The following is a 19,899-nucleotide window of genomic DNA, read 5'->3' as shown; positions in this document are numbered from 1 at the left end:
CCTGAGCACTTCAGAGCACAAATGAGATTAGGCAGAGGCTCGGACAGCAGCGTCTGAGGAGGACACCCCCATCTGTCTTGGGGGGAGCTTCCACCGGAGTCAGCAAGGCCAGCCAGACCTGGGATGGAGGGGGGGGTGAGGGGGTACCTCAGCCAAGGTGCAGGAGGGATGGGGGTTACCTCTGAGCCAGCAAAGGACCTTTGTGCCCAGATAGTGCCCATCTTAGACAGGAGGGCAAAGAGCTGAAATTGCAGTTGGAATGTTTCAGGTTAGACATAAGAAGCGTCTTCCTAATTGGCCAGAAGCAAGCCCCAAAGGGCACTGAGGTCTCCCATCTCCTTAAATATGTGGCCATCTTTTGTGAAGTCAAGAAGAGCTGGAAGGGATTCCCAAAGATGTCTAGGCCTAAACTTGGTGTAGAGGCTGGGGACGGCGGCTGTGTGTCGTCGAGCCAGTTACTGGCAGTCTCTGTTTCTCCGTCTGTACTATGATAGAGGTTGATCAGTGATTCTCAACTGGGACTTCACATTAAACCACGTGGGGATTTTTATTTTTTGTTTCTGGGTACTGGAAATTCTGATTCTGTAGATCTGGTGTGGGCCTAACCATGGGCATTTTCTCAGCTCTCCAGATGATTCTGATATGCACATGGCCAAGTCTGAGTTGGTGGGACACTCAGGCAGGAAGGGGCAGGTGAGCCTAACGATTATTCTCCTGAGGTCCTGGGAATGCAAGATGACAAGGTTCCAGGAGACTCTGAATCGAACATTCCAGAGGTCCCCACTCCTGACACTGCCTGATGTGCAGTCCCAGATTTCTAGATCATGTGATTGCAGTTCTATTATCCTGGAAAGCCAGGCTTCCCACACTGGAGGATGCTGACACTTGGTTGTGCTGGATGTTGTGATGGTTCGGAGTCTGAGGTTCTGTGATCATTCCAGATCTAAATGATGTGCTCTGAGCCCTTCTCCATGTTTCTGTGTTCCAAGGTGCGATTATCATTGTTCTTTGAAATGAAAATTCTCCACAACTATGATTGTAACTCTGGTTATCCTGAATTCTAGAGATTCCGAGAATTGTAGTTATTGTGGGGCTTACAATAAAATAAAATTCTGAATTCAGCAACTCTGATCTGTCATTCCATCTGGGCAGTTGGCTGCCAAGGTCCAGGGCCTGGTCTTTGTCTCCCCCAGACAAGGTGGCGATTGTGTAAGCCTGGACACGCGCCCCCTCACCTCCTTGGTCTGCAGGGCCTGTCTTAGGGGAAGGAGAGGGGTGAAGGGAGCAGGGACCCCACAGAACTCTCTCTGCTCTGGCTCTTCCTCCGACACTGGTGATAGAGGAGTGGAAGGTAGAACAAGTTTGCAGGGCACATGTGACCATGCAGTAAGAAGAGCAGCGAGTTAGATGTGTAGCAGCATCCCTTAATTGCCCCTTATACCAGCCTATCACGCAGCAAAGCTGTCAATTCCCAGAGTGTCAGATTTGACTCAGACATTAGAAGCTGTTACATCCAAAGCACCTCCTGAACATCCTCCTCATCCACCCACCCACCCCCATCTGTCTGTTCTCTCTCTCTCTCTCTCTCTCTCTCTCTCACACACACACACACACACACACACACACACACACACACACACACACACACTCACTCATACTAATTCCAGATGGGAAACCAGCAGTGATTTCCTGGTCCTTTCCAGCTAGTCCTTCCCAGGCCTGACTTTTTGCACAGAACCGTCAGCCTTCTATAGGACTGAGCTGACCTTGAATCCCTCCAAGGTGACAAGGACTAGCCCTGAGACTGTAGCCTGGTGGATTTCACCAGGCCCAGGAGAGGCTCTCCCTGCCCCCATGTGACCTCCCTGGTCGTTTCCTGTCTGCCTGACCACAGTCTTCTGTTCCACTCCCCCAGGACTGGTGCCCACCGTGTGCCAGAAGGAGGCAGAGGCTGGACTGGGAAGAGTCAGGCATGGCTGGGGCCCTGTCACTCACTCACTGTGTGACTTTGAGAAAGTTTTTCCACCTCTCTGGGCCTGAGGGCTGGTGGGTTGTAACTCACTGAGTTATTGTGAGAATTAAATGAGTTCTCATGGCAAAACTTGGCATGCTAAGAGGGGCAGAGCTGGCCACATCCACTGCAACTTGTCCCACTCAGCACAGAACCCATCGTGGACAAAGGGCTTATGTCTGTTGAAAGACGCCAGGTGAACCTTATAGTCACTCTGAGGATGAAATTACAGAACTGAGAGATTTTCCTGGGTTTTCAGAAGGTTGACTGATAGAAGAGAAAAAGTCTAAAGGCCTCAGACAGCTGAGCTATTAGGCAGGTGTTCATGATAGTGATGATGATGGTAATGGTGATGGTGTGGGGATGGCGATAGTGGTCATGGGGATGCTGGTGATAGTGATTATGGTTGTGGGAATGGTGGTGATTATGATGGTAGTGGTGATGGTGGTGATGGTGATGGTAGCGATGGGATGGTGGTGATGGTGATGGTAATGTGATGGTGGTCATGGGGATGGTGGTGACAGTCGTCATGGGGATAGCGGTGACGGTGATGGAGGTGGTGGTGGTGATGGGGATGGTGGTGATGGGGATGACGGTAATGGGAAAGATGGTGATTATGATGGTGGTGGTGATGGTAGTGATGGGATGGTGGTGATGGTGATGGTGGGGATGGTGGGGATGGGGATGGTGGTGATAGTGATGATGGTCATAGGAATGGTGGTCATTATGATGTTGGTAGTCGTGATGGTTGTGAAGGGGTGGTGATGGTCACGGGGCTGGTGGTCCTGGGGATGGTAGTGATGGTGGTGATGATGATGGTGACAGCAACGATGGTGATGGTGTCTACTATTTACTGAGCTCCAACTCTGTGCCAAGTTCTTTGTACTTCTGAGCTCATTAAATGTTTTCAGCTTCCTGCCCAGCAGATGTTATTACTCCAGTGAAATGAGGGGGAATCTAAGACTCAGCATTTCAGAAGCTCTTTTTACTGACAGCGGGTAAGACAGGATTTGAACCCAAGTCTCCAGGGCTGCACAACCAGAGTCTCTTTCGTTTCACACTAGGCTGGATGAGGGTATGCAGGGCCACAAGATGAACGGTGACCAACTCCCCACCATGGGCTCTAAGCAGGGAAATAGAGACACATTTTCAGAAGAGATAAGAGTGGTTGCATTTTCTCCTCCTTCAGTGAAATTCTTCCAATTTTCCCCATGGCTGTCTCTGTCATTTTCAGAAGTCCAGAGCTGCCTGTGGCTCTGCTGGGCCCTTGGAGATGGATGTAGGGCAGGGGACCCTGCATGGCCACACACAGTGCACATACGCGGAGCTGCCGAGGGTCCAGAGTGCACCCGGACACGTCTGCCCCTCAGTGACACACCTGTGTACACCCACACAGAGACTTGGGCAGCTACACACTCTGCCAAGCATCAGGATCCGGGAGGTTAGCAGGAAACTCCATGAACTGCCTCCCTTGCCATTTTGGAGCAGGTTCAAGGAGCTGCTGCTCTGCCCTTGGCCACTTGCTTCCTTGTGAGTTGACTTAAAACCGAGCTGGCAGTTTATGCCATGGTGCGTGCCTGGGGAAGCACTGCCCTGTGGTTCCTTCTGTGTGTGCGTGCATGTCTGCAGACTCATGCCTGCCCAGGCTCTGCTCAGCACACAGGCTTGATGCCCCCTGGGGAGCCAGAGCAAGGAGCTTTTCTGTACTCTGTGGCTTCCTCATGCCAAGACTTTCCAGGTGGTTCCTTCACTCCTGAGATTGCAGCCTTCCGGGCTGTTGAGAGTGAGGAAGGGCAGGAGAGACGGCCAGGGCTTGTGAGGAGCACATGGGGGGGTTCAGGGCCTGGAGACGGTGCTCTTGTTGGGGGGCCTGCCCTGGTGCCACCCCTAGGTGCCACGTGGACTCCTGGAGACGGGCCAGGGCAGGTTGAAGCACCCTCTCCTGTGGCACAGCACAGCAGGCCTCTGGGGTGGAGTCCCAGGATCAGGAAGGCTGTTTCCCAGAACCTGGCAGCTCCAGGAGGAGCCAGGAGAGCTGTCTGGAAGTTGCTGGGCCCTTCCTCCATGCCCACGATTGCTTCAGATTCTCCCTCAACACTTGGGATTCAGGAAGCCTGAGCTGTGCCCTCTCACGAGCTATGTGGTGCTGGAGGTCACCTGGCTGCCCTGGCCTCAGACTCCCCTCTGTAAAGCAGGGGACCAGTGGGGAGTGAAACGAGACTGTGGCAGCCCCACTCAGTGTAGGTGCTTTGTACGCACTGTGTGCACGCCTTGCGGGTGGAATCACGAGAGGGCTTGGGCTGTCCTCCTTCTAGACTCCAGTTTCATCCTCTTCCTCCTGGGTTTTCTTCCTCCTGGGTTTTCTTCCTCTGTAAACTCAACACCTCTTCCGTCTGTTCCTCCTTCTTGTCCCAGGTTCCCGTGTAGCCTGGCCTCCACTGGCCTCCAAGTCTCTGTCCCTCTGCACAAACTGCCCCAGCACACGAAGCTGTTTCTACTGTGACCGTCACCTGGCTCTTCCTGCACGCTTTATGGCCTCGTCGCCAGCCACCCTAGCCAGATGCTCCCAGAATATAGGGCTGCGTGTGCTCCTGAGCACATCTCTTGGAGTGTAGATCAATGTTCAAGTGTGTTACTTTTTATCTATCATTTTGAGCACATACTACATACCAGATGCTACTCCAGGTTTTGGGAAGGTACCACAGGGAAAAAGGACAAGGAAAGAAAGCGACTCACATTCTTGTGGGGTGACAGACGGTAAAAGAACAGACACCAGTGCATATGCTATAGTGTTAGGACATGATCAAATTGGGTTGTCAGGGGTGGCATCTCTGAGGACAGGACAACTTGAAACAGGGAGTGGATGGTGTGGGGTAAATATTCCTGGCAGAGGGAACAGCATGCGTAAAGGCCCTGAGATGGAGCACAAATGTGCTTGGCCAGTTTCAGGGAGACCGAGAGAGCCAGACTGGGCCTTCTGGAAACTCCAACTCTGAGGGAGAACTGGTTGGGAGGGGAGGGGCTGGGGCACGGGGTCGAGCACGTCCCCTTTGCCGTTCTCCCTTCTCCTGCCTCCTCCCCCAGCTGGGCAGCTCCCCTCTGGGGGACACAGATGGGCACTTGTCTTGAAAGCCCTCCCTCCCCCTGCCCCTCTGAACACTCACAGTGGGGACAGGAAGTGTCGGCCCTCACCTCCCAGCTGCCTGGGTGGGACGCCACCGAGCTGGACCAGTCTGCTCAGGGAGGGACAGAGGCCCTATTGAGCCCGCTCTCTGGACCATTGGGGACAATAGCCACACTGAAGACCAGGAACATCGACCGCATGCTTGTTCAGGAAGCAGCCAGGCCTCAGCCTGCCCCCTCCCCAGACCCGCTGGTTTTCTCTTCTAGCTGCTTATCTCAGGCGATAGGAGGTCCAAAGGGTCACTTTGTCCTTCTTCTCCTCCCCAGGGGCTCCCTGCCCTGTTCCAGACCTGTGCTGGGCCCAGGGAATCAAGAGGGCATCTCTGCATGGTCTCTATCCCTGAGGAGCGGCCCAAGGAGGAGGTGACAGACACACAAACCTAGTGTGGTAAATCCTAAGTGTTTCCTGCAGGGATGTCCAGAGTACAGGGGGACTGTAGGGGACAGGGGGGATGTCTGCCAGGAGGGCTGGTAGGGAAGGCTTCCTGGAGGAAGAGTCACAGTTTTAAAGAGCTTCTGTAGCCACGGTCATATTTTGAAGGCACAGCACCTATGTGGCACAAGCCAGGCAAGAACTAGCCTCTGTTATGGGCACAGAGGTGGGAGGAAGCAGTGGCCAGGGCCCAGGCCAGGACTCAGACTCTATGTCTGAAGTCTGTGTGCCCTCTATTGTCCCTGAAGAATCTGTAGGGATCACCTAGGCCAGGAATACTATTGCAAATCATAGATGCCTGCCACCCATGGCCATACTAAGGCAGGCAGTACCAATATCATACCATCCTCACTTACCAAGCTTTGGATGCTGCAGAATCCTTCTCAACACAGTGCTCTGGTAGCAAGTAATTGGAATGGACATACAAGATGACGTATTTGCCTTTCCTGATGCTACGCTATTGCCTTATTGACAAATGGGGAAACTGAGACCCAAGTAGGGATGATACTTACCCCAGGTCACAGAGCTTGTCAGTGGCAGTGTGTTGGGGTTGGGAGCAGGGGCAGGAAGGAGGTAAGACACACCTGCCTCTTTGCAGTTTAAGTTGTGAAATGTCAGAGACTGCGAATGGTTCTGACTGCCCTGGACAGACCTGCTGTGGCTTCCCACTCCGAAGAAGGGGAGTGGGTCTGTGCCACGGCATCCTCACCCTTCATAACTCTCATTGCTTTATTTTGTATTATTTTATTTTAGATTCAAGGGGTACATGTGCAAGTTTGTTATGTGAGTATATTGTGATGTTACGTGATGGTGAGGTTTGGGCCGTTACTGAGCCTATCACCCAGAGAGTGAGCATGGGACCCAGTGGATGGTTTTCCAACCCTTGCCCCCCCAACCTTTAGGATTTCCCAGTGCCTGTTGTTCTCATTCTTATGCCCGTGTGTATCCAGTGTTCAGCTCCCACTTATGAGTGAGAACATACAGTATTCTGTTTTCTGCTTCTGTGTTAATTTGCTTAGGATAATGGCCTCCAGCTGCATCCGCCTGGCTGCAAAGACCATGATTGTGTTCTTTATGGGTGCATAGTATTCCATGGTCATCACAGTCTGACTATTGAATGGGATATTTGCTTTTCTTTCCCTTCCCCACGGTTAGGGCCTGGGGTTACGTCTGTCTTGTTAACTGCCCTCCTCCAGTGCCTCATGTAGAGTGGGTACCTGATATGTATTTGTCAAGGGCATGAGTTGGAGAGCCTGTAGCAGGTGAGATAAATGTGCATGGTGACTGGTGCCCCATGCCTTCTCTACTCCACAGCTGGTTGTTTGGCCTGCAGAGGACACATAGGACCCCTGAGCCAACTGGGGTCCAGGCATCAAGCTGGTCAGATGCATGCCAGTACCCAGTGAGCAGCCAGCCTAGTTAGGGTGGTCTCTGCAGGGAAACTGAGGTCCAGGAAGCTACACGATGAGCCAGGAGTCATGCAGGCAGAGCAGGAAGCCAAACCGGGGTCTTCTGGCTTCTATCCAGCCTTCTGGGCACCCAACCTAGCCACTAGTCCCCACGTCTATAGCTCAAGGGCTGACTTTTCCCTGCAGCTGGGCCCACTGGGAGCTGTGTGTACCGACGCCAAGGCAAACATTGTGGTGGAGGTGAGGGCAGAGGGTGCCTGCAAGGCCTGTGTTCCTTCGCTTTCCTGAACAGACGTGGCTGGATCCCCTGAACAGCCAAGCCTTCTGCTCCATGATCATTGTTCACAGTGATGGTTTCCAGATGCCTAGGAGTCACAGGTTTGGGGTTGGGCCAGGAGAGCCAGGCCAGCCCTTCCCGGCACCCCGCCACCACTGACCCCATCAGCAGTACGGCTTTCTCAGAGATGGCCCTTCCTCCCCAGGTCGGGCTGCGGCCCTTCTCAAGCCTAGCAGCCTCACTGTCCTGCAACCAGCCCAGCTCCTGGGGTGAGGAGCCCTGGGCTTGACGCCCAGCTCTGACCCTAACTTCCTGTGTGAGCAAGTCACTTGTCTCTTGTGAGCCTTAGTTTCCTGGCCTGTAGAATGGGTGTGTGGGACAGTGTGGAGGACACAGTGTCTGACCGACACTCCTATTTAACAGACCATGACCAGGGTCATTCAGGGTAGTGGCTCCCACAGTGGGTCCCTAGACCAATAGGAATGTGTGAGAGATGCAAATTCTCAGGCCCATTCAGACCTGTGGATTCAGAGACTCTAGGGGTGGGGCCGGCAGTCTGTGTTATCACGAGGCCTCAGGTGGTTCTGATGCGTATGAGGCAGAAACTTGGGAATCTGGAGTTGGGAGGAAGAGCTTGGCTTTGCAACTGTGTGGGCTGGGACTGAGCCTTGTTTCCTGCTGAGGAAAGTGGACTGTACGCCTGCCACCATGTGGGATGTGGTCACTGTGCTAAATGCGACAGTGCCCAGCTCCCCAGCAGTGAGTGCTCTTCTGGACAGGCGCTCCCCGAGGGCAGGTCCCCATCTGGCTGGCTCAGCACCATGTCAGCACTTTAAAGGCCCTGGCAAAGGGGCTCTGTGTGTGTGCACGGGTTGCTGGTGTGTATCCCGCGTCCCTTCAGCAGGTGTAGAAGGGGTCCTGGAGTCGCCTGAGGGGCTTCTGGCACAGAGAGTGACCAAATGAGCCCCAGGAGGGCAGAGACCAGAGGGGTTCCCGCAGGCTGGATAAGCAAAGAAGCTTCTGGGAGGACGGGCAGCTTCCGCTGGATTTGGTTGGGAGACAGGGTATGCCAGGGAGTGGGGCCGGGCTGTGCAGAGGCGGATGTGAGGACGAGTTCCACTGGCCAGCTCCCCGCCCTAGGATGGCTACACACTCTCTCCTCCCTTTTAGGGCACCAGCAGGATTAGCGTCACATGGGGCCATCCATAGACAGGGGTGAGGAGAAGGTCGGAGCTCAAGACCATGTGGGCAGCGTGCGATGCTGCGGGAGTCAACCAGGCTCCCAGCTCTGCTCTTCTTGGCTGTGTGACTTGAGACAAGTCTCCCTACCTTTCTGTGCCTTGGATTCCTCATCGGTTGGGGTGCTAGGGAGAATGGCATGGTGGCAACCCTAGACATGGCAGGAACTGTGAGGAACCTGGGCCTGGGGAGGAGAACTGACCATTTGGGGGTGCTCCATCATCCTGCCTCCTGTAGAGCTTTCTCACCAAGCATCCTTGCCTGTGGGGACAGTGGATGGGTGGCGGGAGATCAGGCTTCCTTCCTCTTTGCAATGCCCTGGAAGTCACCCGAGAGCAGCTCTTGCCCTCACCCTGAGGGGGAACAGTACCATGAGGTCTGTGCTGCACATTTGGTGCCCTGTGACTGATCATAAGAGGCACTTGCACATGCATGACCATGCACACACACTCATGTGCACACACCACCTCCTCCACGGGACTCAGTGTCTGATTTCCAACACAGCTGACATCATGGAACCATGGGAAGAGCTGCAAAGGTCTGACATCATGGAACCATGGGAAGAGCTGCAAAGGTCTGCACTGGCCTCAGAAGCCCTTAACCCCTGCTCTGCCTGTCAGAGTTGCCAAGGTGACCTTGACACCAGTCCACAGCCTTCCAATAGCTCACTCAGCAATGAGGGAATTGGACAACAGCCCGCGAGACCAGGGCCCTCACATACTTATTTGCTTTGTGGCCTTGGCTAGGTGAGTTAACCTCTCTGGGCCTCTGTTTTCCCATCAGGAAACAGGATCACGATAGAGCTACCTGTAAGTCCAGTGTGTGGCCTGCCCTGGACAGGAGGCGCTCTCGGCATGGTCAGCTCCTACCTGTGGCTGTCCCAGTCTCCTAAGCGGTCCCCGATGGACGTTCTCAGAGGAGGAAAGCATTCTTCTCTTTCTGCCCCTTGCTGGCTAGATGAGGAGGTCGAGGCCCAGAGAGAGGTGATTTACATGAGCTCCGAGTAAGGCTGGAAGTCTGCAGCCTCTCGCCAGCAGGCAGTGGGGGTCCGGCCCCCGGGTTCCTGCTAGAGTGGCCCCAAACTGCTGACTTCAGCATTTCACCGGCCAGGGCAGATCAAATTTCTCTCTGGCACCTGGCCACCCTGCACACCCTTCCCCCATTGCTATTTTGAGCTGAGCTCTCCTGTCCCCTCCTCCCAGGGCTATGGCCCTCACACCCGAAGCCTGGCTCCCGGCTGAGCCTTCCCACCTCTTAAGCCACCACCTTCCTGCCCGCCCAGGTTCCTGCAGAGCCTCCCAGCTAGGGTTGGCCCAGTCACGGCCACGCTTAGCCAGGCCTTGCCAGAGACGGCCTCAGACACAGAGCCAGGGGCCAACTGGCCTGTGGAGATTGCACTGCTGGCCTGAGACAGCTGTCCAGAGTAGTCAGCACAGCCTGAGCGGGGCATCTTGGGAGTGGACAGAACCCACACCTTGCCACCTCCTGTCTGTGTGACCTCTGTCCCATCCTTAGCTTTGCTGTCCATGTCACACCTCACCCTTCACGGGCACTGCCCATGCTTGGTGTCCTCTCCAGCTACTGAAGGATTCTGAGCCCCAGCAGGGCCTCGTGCCCCCAGGGAAGTGAGAGGTGTAGAGGGCTCCGCATGGCCACCGCACCCGGAGAAGCCATAGGAAGCAGCATGGCAACTTACTTAAACTCAGGATGAAATCTCTGAGCTTGGCAAGCTGGAGACTGGGTCTGGGCAGGACATGACCTGGAGCCAAGTGAGTGGTGTAGACCACAGGGTCTCCTGGAGGTTTGGGGAACTGGGCCTTCTCTGGAGGACACGGGAGGCTTCCCAGAAAGTGCACCAGCCGGTCTGGGACTCCATAGGGGAGCAGGCACAGAGCAGGGCAGTAAGTCTGCAAGGGAGAGGCCAGGGGCTGCCTCTTGAGCTTGGCCTTGAGGGGGAACATGGCGTTCACTGGTGGAGAAGTGCTGGGCAAAGGGAACAGCAGGAAAAGGGCACGGAGGGCAGCCTGTCGCTTTGTAGGAAGTGACTTCTTTATTGCAGTGCAAGTGATCCAGTGAGAAGGTCAGCTGGGGCCAGATGGGAAGGGGCCTGGCACTTCGTGTGTTTTGTCTCAGTCCTGCAGTGAGACCCAAGCCTGGGGTGACCGTTCGAGTCCTGGGGGAGACTCCTCCTAGCCCAACTGTGGCTATGGCTGTGGTGAGAGAGCGGGGCGTGGTCAGAGGAAAAGGGCTTGCTGAGCACACGAGACCCAAACAGGGATGTGCAGGGGCCTGAACCCGCTCAGAACAAATGGTTTTCAAACTCAGAGTCTCCACCAGCACTCGGCAAACCGCAGGGTGGCTGCAAATCTCACATCCACCCCCTCTGGCAACCAGCAATCCCTGTCTCTGCAGTGGTGGAGGAAAGCCTGGGTCTTTTGCAATCCCTGTGATTCGGATGTTTTCCACCCCTCTGGATCGGCCCCATCCTCTCCCGCCCCGAGCTCTGGTCCGTGTGGTTTGCTAGGGGAGGCGAGCCAGAGCAGGAAACAGATAACTCAGGGAGTGGCTGTTCATGTGATTAAAACATCTCTGCTTTCCAAAAAGTTTTGCCTAAGCTTACTTCACATGGCCTGGCCTTGGAGCCGGGGGGCTTTGTTGCTGGGGGTTTCTGCTGCCAGGCAGGCAGGGGCTCCCTGGAGACTGGAGGTGAGAGGGGCAGGGGACTTCTGGCACTCTCTGAGGCCTGGAGGGGCTTCTTGGTCCCTCCGTGTGTCTCTGTCTCCTCTTCCCTTTTGGTTTGTATCTCCCATCATCCCTCTCGCCTCTCCTGGTCACCTTGTTGCTCTGTCCTCCCCCGTCTCACGCTGCTGTGTCCAGCCCCACCCCCGCACCCCCCGTTCCTGAATCCTGCGTCCAGCCCTATTTCCCTGCCTCTCCTGGGTTTCTCCCTTGGTGCCCTGTCTCCCCTTGTTTTCTCCTTTATATCTCGGCCCCTTCCCTCCTCTCCACACCCCCATGCCGTGCCCCCCTGCTCAGGGTTTTCCTGAGGCCTTTTCCTGTCACTGTGAAAGCTTCCATTGTTCCCTGCACTTTGACAAACCCTAGTGTTGTGGAATCAGGATGGCATTTTTGTGGTGACTTTGGGCTGGGAACAGGGCTGGGGGGTGATGAGGAGGCTGGGCCTTCTGGGCCCATGCTGGGCTGCGGCAGGAACCCAGAAACAGGGAGGGGGCCTAGGAGAGGAGGCGAGAATGTCTGTCCTCAGACAAGGAGGCCCTTGAGTCTCCAGAGGAAGCCCCGGGTGGCCTCTTGCAGCGTCCTTCCTCTCTCCCAGCATCCTGCAGGCTGCACGGCCCGGCCCACCTGTCCCTCTGACCGCCTGCTTCCTCTGGGGCCTCCAGGAGGCCTGCAGCTGCCTGGACCAGGCTGCAGAGGCGTGGCGGCCCTCCCGCCTGCTCCCTGAGGCCATGTGTGTGGACAAGAGTATGGGGGCCTTGGAGAGTCCCCAAAGCTGTGCCACAGAGCACAGAGAGGAAAGAAAGGCATGGATTTTGGCAATCAACTGACTTGCTGCCGCATCTCGAGTCTCAGTTTCCTTATCTGTCATTAGGGCTAAGTGTGCTGATTTCATGGGGCTGTGCGGTGATGAGAAACACTTTTAAGTTTCATGCATTGTCTCCATGCCTGTCACCTAGGCCTCTACCTGAAGCACACAGGGTCCAAGTGTGTTTCCGCGGGCGTGAGTGTGACTTGGGCTTGAACCTGGGAGTGTGTGGCCAGGGATGTTCATGACTGATGTGGGCCACGGCTGGTAAAAGGTTACAGGACTGACCCCTGGACTGTGAGCTCCATGAAGACAGGGCATTCCTCATCTGTCTTATTTCTACATTTCTGGGCTTTTCTACAGAACCTGGTGTAGAGAGTTTACTCACTAAATAATAGGTGAGCGGATGGATATTGAGGTGGTGGTCAAGGGTCAGAGATGCATTGAGCTTCTAGGAGTAGGCTTGTTCTCCAATGTTCTCGTAGCTGTTTCATGGAGAGGCCACACATTTGGTGGAAAGTGTCCCTTGGAGTCAGCAGATCGGGTTCAAGTCTTGGCTTCATAGCTGTGGGGCCCTGTGCTGGTTGCTTGGCCTCTCTGGGCCTCAGTTTGCTCTCCTGTCCAATGGAGGGGCTGTAGAGTGCCAGGTTAGGAAGTGTGTGGCACACAGAAGGGGCTCATTGAATGCTAGTGTCCCCAGCTTTTCTGGAGCAGCCCCTCATGTGGCAGATGGAGACACTGAAACTCTGAGATGGGCTTGGGAGAAACGGGGCTCAACCTGGGCCTCTGACCTCCAGTCTCTGTGTGTTCCCCACTGCCCCTGGCTCAAGGAGAGACAGCAGGGAGTGTGGGCTTGAGGAAGAAGGCTTCTGCCTCCTCCAAGGAGGGCCTCCAGGAACGACCAGCAAGGCCTTGAGTCGGTGGTCACTCCCTTGCCTCCTCTGCTGTTGCATCCATGTACCAGTCGCCCTGCCCCTTGGCCTCTGTTTCCCCATTAGTGGAAAGACTGATTCAAACTCTTCCTCTCTGGGAAGGTAGATGCAAGGCCAGGGCTACCTCGGTGGCCCAGCTGCAGAAAAGCACACGGACTGGGCAACCCTGCAGATGGGGGCCAGTGAGCAGCCCTGTCTGTCTTTCTTTCCTCCCCCTACTCCTCCTGGCTCCAGCCAGAGCCTCTCAGCTGGATGCCTGGTGGGGCCGGCCTAGCCCTCCACGGGAGGGTGGAGCATGAGCGGACTGCCAAGGCACACTGAGTTATGGGCCTCCCGGGAGGCCAGTGACTCTGCCCAGCGGTCAGTCCCACCCCTTGTTCTGGACATGGGAAAACTGAGGCCAGAGAGGGGAGCAGACACCCCCTGCATGCCAGAGCCCATGACTGCAGTAACCCCTTCCTGCTTCTCGCCATCCAGGCTTGGTGGGCCCTCCTTTGTGCAGTCCTCGAACGTTGCACAGCAGTTGAGAAATGGGCCCAAGTCTGGCTGCTTGGGCCTAGATCTGAATTTACCCACTTCCTGGCGGTGTAACCTCGGGCAAGCTATGTAACCTTGCCATGCTTCAGTGTTCTCATCTGGAACATCGAACTAGGCGTACTTAGCTCATAGATGACTGTCAGGACACAAAGACGGCCTGACCCTGGCTAGATACCTGTTGATAGAGCAACAGCCATTTCTCCATCCCAGGGCTTGGCAGGGGCACAGGACAGCTCTTCTGGGCAGGTGGAGGTGGAGAGCCCATACCTCAGGCGGGAGGAGTCCAGGCCCATAACTGGAGCTCTGTATCTGAAAGCAGAGGCCGCGCCTTCTGGAGCAGAATCCAGCCTGGAGTCAGGACATACAGAGCACAGCCACAGGCCCTCAGCAGCCCATATTGCTGCCACCTCCTGGACCTGGCTTCCCTATGATGCTCTGTGTCAATCTCCCAAAGACCACAGTGTCATCTGTGTGCAAAAGGGGACTCATAGTCTTCAAGGGTCACGGGAGGATTCAGCTTCACCCAAAGGGATCAGTCACTCGTGGTGGGCCTTCAGACAGTAGGGGCAGAGTGACCAGTCAGGCCCTGGTGTCACGTGACGACGTGTAGATTCTTCCGGTTTCCCTTAAAATTGAGGGAGCAGAGGGGGAATGTAGGGGGTGGGGAGTACATTCCATGGTTGGGGGCAGGGAGCTCCATGGACATGAACGTAGTCTAACAGAACCAGCAGCCAGAGGCCAGCCAGCGCCCAGTGCCCAGGACTCAGTGCCCGCGTGTGGAGGGACCAAGAGGGAGCGAGGCTAGACAGAGCCGCCATCTCTGTGGGGCTCCCATTGCCTTGGGAAAGCGCCGTGCGCCCCCTAGTGGGAAGGAGGAGCCTGCAAACAGGGAGTCGACGGGCTAACCATCGCCAGTCATGACTCCTCATTAAAGACAGTTCACTCACTGGGACAGGACAAGAGAAGCAGAAACAAATACCATCAACAGTTCCGTCTCTGAGTCCTTCTTGCGTATCTTCCCTTTCCACAGCTGGAAAAGAGGCGGTGCTCAGTCGCTTCTCTTGCTCTCTTTAGAAACATTACTCCAAACCCTTAATGCAAGTCATCACTATTTTAATGGTTTTACTGTCCTTCGTCCAAAGGGTGTAACATAATTTAGGGAGCCAGGGCATTGTCGCTGAATGTTCAGCTTGTTCCAGTCTCTCACTGTCCTAACCAATGCTGTGGTGGACATCCTTGAAGGTCCCTTGGGTCCACATCCCTGATGATTGCCTTAGGATTGTCGCCTGGAAATGGACGTGCCTGGGGGAAGGAATGGGCATTTTTTAAAGTTTGAAGTCGTGTTACCAAGTTACACTGTAGAAATACAGTTCCCACCCCCCAGCAGCATCTGAGAGTGCCCTCTCCACACCTACCTGGCTCCACACCTACCAGCCTTTACTGGCTGCAGGGATGGGGAGGACTAGAGTTGAAAGTGCCCTCAGTCACTAGGTCCATCTGCCCGACCAGGGCAAAGGTTCCCTCAGCAGCCTCCCCATGGTTGCTCACCCAGCTTTTGCTTACACGCCCCCAGTGACAGGGAACTCACCACCTCCCTGCCAACTTCAAACAATCTGATGAATGGATGGGAAGAAAACACTTAACGGTTCTGAAGAAGTGCCCAGATGGTGTCAGCATCTGAGGCATCTCTTCCCAAGCCGCTGACTTGCCTGGGTGACTCCTCCCACTTCCCCTGCCCAGCTTTGCCTTCTCTGCTCCTTGGCTTGGGTCTTCCTTCCCAGCCACAGCCTCCCACTTCCCAGCTGCCCTCCTGTGGCCATCCTACCCTCAGTCTGGAAGTCAGAGGACCTGTCCTTCCCCTTAGCTCAGTTCCTGATTCACCCATGTGTCCTTGAGCAAGTCCCCTTGCCTCTCTGGTACCCTTGTACTACAGGAGGTAGTTTCTGAGCTCCAGTGAGCTTCGCCTGGTCTCTGGGCAGACGTGATCTCCCAGAGGGATGCGTGGCAGGGGCCTGGGCCAGGAGAGCCTGGTCGGGACTGGCGTCCTTCCCAGCTGGGCAGGTGGTGGCCCCTGCAGAGCTGTCGGCAGTTGCCGTCTGTTTCATGCTGAGGTTTATGAGAAGAGGCCGTGCCTTTCTGGGAGGAGGCAGGGGGAGTGTGGGGGGTAGAGAGGCCTTTGTTCTGCTAGAAATTCCTTCTCCCTGTGGCCCTGCCCTCGTATGGAAGCATAAACAGTGTCCAGGAAGCGGTCCTTCACTGCTGCAAGCTGCCCACAGGCCTGTCTTCCCCTCCATCTATGGCCTCTATACCCCTGTCCTGCAGGCCACCTCTCCTTTCTGACCTACAGGAGGGCACAGCCCAACTCTGGGCTGGGCTGGGCTGCGCAGGAGGCCCTAGGAATTTTTTTCTTTTCTAATTTTGTCTTTTAATTTAATTTAATTTTAATTTATTTCAATTTATTTTAATTTTTTCTAATTTTAATAATTTTTTATTTTAAATATGTGGGGTACAATTAAGGATTAGGTATTGTGCTGGAGACTCTCTTCTCCCAAGCCTTAGCCTTACGGTCGGACACACTTGGGAGTGACAGGTGAGCCAAGTGTAGCCTTGTGAAAAGAGGTGAGCCAAGTGTAGCCTTGTGAAAGATCCTGCTGGTCCTAGCCTCACACACTGGAAGCTCTGTGGCAAGTCCCACCCCTTCCCTGTGCCTCAGTTTCATGATCTGTTCAATGGGTTGGTAACGTTCCCTGCCTCACAGGGTTCTTCGAAGAGTTGACTGGGGACCTAACAGGCCATGGAGCCTTGATCATAAGGCCTGGCACACAGGAGGTGCTACATCAATGTCTTCTTTCCTTGTCCTCTGTTAGCAGCATCCCCAGAGCTTTTGCAACTTGGTCTTTCCATGAGAATTCTAGAAAGTGAAGAAACTGAGTGCTGTTCCTTAGATCTCACTACCAGGCTTCCCCCGGGCCTCCCTCTGTCTCTGGAACCTTCCTCTTATGACATATGCCCGTTGGCCTCAGCCCTGGTCTCTGCATTCCCTCGAGCACCTCTGCTCCCCGTTCCTGAGCAGGCCCAAGAAGGGAAGCCTACTGAAATAGCGAATGGTTGTGGAGCACTTGCGATGTTCTGAGCGCTGAGCTAAGACCTTTCTAAGCATGAATGCATCAGATTCTTCCAGCAGCTCTGGGAGGCAGTCCTTTTACCATCATCCTGAGTTCCAGATGACAAAACTGAGGCACAGAGAAGTTGAATAATTTGGCGAATAGTCACAAGCAGAGCCAGACGTAATCACAGACAGTCTGAGCCGTATCCTATGCAATGGGGCATCAGAGTCAGGCCTCCCGGCACCTGGCCCCACAGCAGCCATGGGAATGGTGTGCTCAGGGCGGCTGGTCCTGCGGGGAGCTGGGAGCCTGATCTGGGCTGGCCAGGCAGCTCCCACACCCTGACTGGCAGCTGCAGACGGCGGCTCGTCTAATTGCACAGTGTGCCCATGCTTCCTGGCTCAGCCCTCGCTCTTCCCGTTCATCTTCCTGGGTCTCTCTTTGGTCTGCACTCTGTCTCCATTATCTGCGTGGGTTTCCTTCCCATTCTTTTCTGAGGCAGGTCCTCTTTGGGAGCAAATTCTCAGAGTCCATCTTCAGTCTGGCCTATATCCCCACGCTTGGCTCTGCTGAGTGTTCTGGAATGACTTGATTCCTCCTCTGATCCTTGACCCCTGCTCTTTGCCCTGGCTGTGTGAGGCCGGGTACCGGGTCTTGTCAGCCATCTGTGCCAAGAGACCAGAAGAACCAGATCCCAGAGCAGACTTGGCTAGCGACAGTCCTCAGACTTCCCCCTTCAGTCAAGGGGTCTCAGATCCCTCTTCTGAGGAGGCACCCATGCTGACTCCCTCATCTCCTCTTCACATGTAGATGCCTCTGAGAATGGAGACATAAGAGCACAGGTTCACCTGGTGCTTTGTTGCAGGATGGCCAAAGAAGGCAGGCTGTGGCAGCTGGGACTGCTTAGAAGCCGAGGGGAGGGTGGCACCACAAGGGGTCAGAGGGCCACTCACTAACTTGAGACCGACAGGCTCAGCGTACCTTCAGAGCCCCACGTTGACCCCCTCCTGCAAACTGACTGGACCCAGTCCTTGATTACAGGCTGTATGCTCCCCTGGGCATAACTGACCTCTCTCAGGCCTGACTGGTTCTGAGAGCCACCCCTGCCCCCAGGCTCAGACGAGACCTTCTCCCCAGGGTATCCCAGCTGCCAGAAAGGCCAGTGAGGATCCAGAGACATTAGGCAGCAGGCCCAACAGATCAGGGCGGAGTTGTCACTTTCTAAGTTTAGATTTACACACTCAGCAAGTACGTCCCTTCTTAGTGTTTTGCCTGAAATTCTAGTAGGCTATCACCAAGTGGTAGTAACGGCTCCTGGGAGAAGAGACATGATTACTGAAGGAGGAAATTATTATCTTGTATACCACTGTTGTTCTATGATAATAAATAATAGCACTAGTACTAATATTCCTGTTTTGCCTTGGCTATGCCAGGCAATGTCTTAAGTGTTTTGCACGGATCAGTTCATTTAAGCCTCAGAACAGTCTTATATGGTAGTTACTATCATTATCCCTGCGAAGCAGCTTGCTCAAGATCACAGAGCTAGGGTTTGGATCTAGGGTCTGTGCTCTTAACCATTATGAACTGCTTCATAAATGGGCAATTACCCAGGAAAATGTTACCATGGAAACGGATCATCCCATAGCCTGGTGCTTCTTAAATTTAATGGTGTATGAATTCCCTGGGGCTCTTGTTAAAATGCAGATTCTGATTCGATAAGTCTAAGGTAGGGCTTGAGATTTCACATTTCTTTTTCTTTTTTTTTTTTGAGTTGGGATCTCTACTCTATCATCCAGGGTCATAGTTTACCACAGCCTCGACCTCTTGGGTATAGGTGGGTGATCCTTCTGCCTCATCCTCCCAAGACTACAGGTGTACACCATCATGCCTGGATGATTTTTCGACTTTTGGTAGAAATGGATCTTGCTATGTTGTCCAGGTTGGTCTCAAAGTCCTGGGCTCAAGCGATTCTCCCACCTCGACCTCCCAAGGTGCTGGAGTTATGGGGTGAGCCATTGCACCTGGCCAGATTTCACTTTTTTTTTTGAGTTGGAGTCTCATTCTGTCACCCAGGATAGAGTGCAGTGGCACGCTCATGGCTACCCCAGTGTTGACCTGCTGGGCTCCAGTGTTCCTTCCACCTCAGCCTTTCAAGTAGCCAGAACTACAGTCACGTGCTAGTTTTTGATGTACTGTAGAGATGAGGTCTTGCCAAGTTACCCAGGCTGGTCTCTAACCTGCAGCCTCAGGCAATCTACTCTCCTCAGCCTCCCAAAGTGCTGGGATTACAGGCTGAGCCACCGAGCCTGGTCCAGATTTCACATTTTTAATAAGCTCCCAGGTGATGCTGTCGCTGCCAGCCTGGGGATCACACTTGGAATAGTCAGAACAGAAAGCCTGTGTATAAGCCTATGTCAGACTCAAAGCCTGCGAGGGCCAAGTAGGGAACATGGAGATGTGGGAAGCAGCTGCCGGGAACTGAGGTGACATGGAGGTGACATGGAGGTGACATGGACCCGTGGGCTCATATTTATGTGAAATTTCCCATTTGCAAAATTCGGGTAACTTAATCCAACTTTTTTAAACACTTGCAGCTTGTACCTGCATGTTCATAGCAGCACTATGCATAATAGCCCCACATTAAAAACAACCCAAATATTTATCATTTAAAACATGGCATGCCCATACAATGGAATATTATTTGGCAACAAAAAAGAATGAAGTTCTGGCACATGCTGTAACTTGAGTGAACCTTAAAAACATTCCACTAAGTTGTCCAGGCTGGAGTGCAGTGGCACACTCAACGGCCACCCCAGCATCGACCTGCTGGGCTCAGGTAGTCCTTCCACCTCAGCCTTCCAATTAGCCGGAACTACAGGCGCGTGCTACCATGCCCAGCTAATTTTTTTTGATTTATTGTAGAGACGAGGTCTCACCATGTTGCCTGGCTGTTCTCAAACCCCTGGGCTCAGGCAATCCCCTTGCCTTGGCCTCCAAAAGTGCTGGGATTACAGGCTGAGCCACCAAACCTGCCTAGTTTCTTTACTATATAAAGTGCAGTTACAAATCAACAAGAAAAATATTACACCCCTGAAGGAAAAAGAATCACAAAGGATTTGAATAGTGCACAAAGGAAACACAAATGATTCTCAAATGCATGGAAAATTCCCTCACTATAAAATACATACAAGTCAAAGCTACTCTGAGAAGATTTTCTACCTTTAGAT

At 54.1% G+C, this 19,899-nt stretch overlaps 1 protein-coding gene across 1 annotated transcript in view; it reads left to right on the top strand.

Moving 5' to 3' along the window:
* Positions 1-19,899, top strand: part of ZCCHC24 (zinc finger CCHC-type containing 24) — a 60,743-nt gene that overhangs the window by 28,056 nt on the left and 12,788 nt on the right. The gene's annotated exons all lie outside the window — the stretch shown is intronic.

This window comes from Carlito syrichta, unplaced genomic scaffold, assembly GCF_000164805.1.
Source record: "Carlito syrichta isolate Samal-C Ts95f unplaced genomic scaffold, Tarsius_syrichta-2.0.1 Scaffold71970, whole genome shotgun sequence".
Lineage (NCBI taxonomy): Eukaryota > Metazoa > Chordata > Mammalia > Primates > Tarsiidae > Carlito > Carlito syrichta.
Note: the sequence above shows the minus strand (reverse complement) of the source record. Positions and strands in the feature narration are given on the sequence as shown.